Consider the following 2,154-nt stretch of genomic DNA (forward strand, 5'->3'; position numbering starts at 1 on the left):
GAGGGGGAACGGTGCATACAGAGGGTACCGTAATGTGGCGTGTAGCGCAGGGGATCACCTTCATTACAGTAGCAATCTCAATAGGGCTTATTTTCGGGGGAGGGCTTATTTTAGAGGAATCTTACACAGTAAGGGGAGGGCTTATTTTCGGGATAGGTCTTATTATCGGGAAACACGGTACCTCCTACAGTGCTTGTAGACATACAGCAGGTGTCTTGTTGAATGTTTGTAGACCGACTGACTAAATCCCTTGTAATCATTGCTTCTCTTCATATAATAATGCCTCATCTGCTTAACACTTACTAGCCATGTGACCTTGGGCAAGTCATTTAACCTCAATTGCCCTGCCTTCCCCCCTCCAAAAAGCCAAAAAAAAAAAGCCTCATCTGTAAAATGAGGGGGTTGTTCTGGATGACCTCTGAGGTCCTTTCCTGTTCTAAATCTAAATCTTTGGTGATTTGATCACCAAGGTCACAAAGAGGGCAGAACCAGGATTTGAACTCAGGGCCTTTGATTCCCAAGCCAATGACCATGCCAAGTCTCAAGGTTTGAGTGAGTAGCATTGATGAGGTATGAGCTCTGGGAGCCCCCTTGAGTTCTCCTTGAGTCCTTGAAGTACAGACTCTGGGAACCCCCCCCCCCATGAACCCTGATTAAATCATCCCATTTGATAAGGCATTTCCATGAGGCCATAAGCCTTACATTGTGGCTGGACCCAAACCTCTGTTACTAGACTTCCCACCCTTGAGCCAATCAAAATATCAGTCTACCCTTGAACTGGCCTGGCCCTCCATTGTCTGTAGTTTCCAGGTAGCCTCCAGCAACTTCCCCACTCATTGACCTCATCTGATTCCTCCTGAAGACCCTCCCCAAACTCCTCCTCTAGACTACCCCTAGATTCCTCCCACAACCTTTCTGTATATAAGATCCCATCTTTCCATAGAATGACCTAGCACAGACTTACTCTGTGTCCAACACAAGCAAACTTTACTTTTCTTTGGCTGAGAAGGCTTGAGTTGAACTGATTCAGCAGGACCCAGCCTGCTAGTATTTTGGGGTCTCCAGAACAACCCTAACCCTCTTTATGGGTAACCTCTTCAGCATAATCAGGGCTACGTGTTTGGAAGGCATAATCTGGTGGTATTTGAAGGGCAGCTTGGAAAGGCCTTTCAGGGGCTTCGCCTGGACCAGTGACCATGGATGATTATCTCCCTTCAGGCAACTCCTGTCTGGGTGCCCAGGCCAGCAGAAAACTGGGGAGTGCTGGGGCCACAGACTTGGAAGTCACCTGGGTGAAGGTGATCATGAAGCCATCAGAAAGGGTGAGGTCATGAAGGGAGAGAAGTGTGGAAGGAGACAAGGAGAGTTGAGGAGGGTCTTGGGAACCCCAGCATCAAGCATGGTGCCTGACACATAGTAGGCTTTTAATAAAGGTCTGTTGAATGAATGAGTGAGTGAGTGAATGAAAGAATGAATGGTATCGCCTTGTTCAAGAGGGGTTGGGCTCATATTTCACCCATGTCCGTCAGAAGGGAGATGGGCCTGTGAAGACACAGTGAGGAAGCAGTCACAGCCCCAAGGATTCCAGGAGACGCCCCTGAGCTCACAGACTGGCCCAGGTGGGCCTAACAACTCATTCAGGAACACTCTTCCCTCCTTTTCCAGCCTTCCTTCCCAGCAGCCTGAGCAGGCTGATGAACGAGGTTAGTCACTGTGTCTGAGGGGTGGTTTGTCTCTCGTCCTTAATTTGATTATTTTATTAAAGTTTTACTGACTCATCCTCCTTTAAGACTCCACAGTCACCCATCAGAGAACCCTCCTTTGTAGCAAAGAAAAATGATTAAGCAAAACAGCCTGATACAGAAATGACAATAATAATAAAAACAACAAGCATTTATATAACACTTGAAGGTTTACAAAACACTTTACATTTGTTAACTCATTTGATCCTTACAACAATCCTGGGATATGTAGGTGCTGTTATTATCCCCTTTGGACAGGTGAGGAAACTGAGGCTGTGAAAGATTAAGAGACTTGAGCAGGGTCACAAAGAAGCCAGTAAGTGTATTTCTATCTTGGTGACAGAGTAAAACCCAGTGGAAGGCAGGAAAGAAAGAAAGAAAGAAAGAAAGAAAGAAAGAAAGAAAGAAAGAA

The sequence above is a fragment of the Petaurus breviceps genome, unplaced genomic scaffold, assembly GCF_028583685.1.
Source record: "Petaurus breviceps papuanus isolate PSGF00001 unplaced genomic scaffold, PetGlider_PUasm1.0 156, whole genome shotgun sequence".
Taxonomy (NCBI): domain Eukaryota; kingdom Metazoa; phylum Chordata; class Mammalia; order Diprotodontia; family Petauridae; genus Petaurus; species Petaurus breviceps.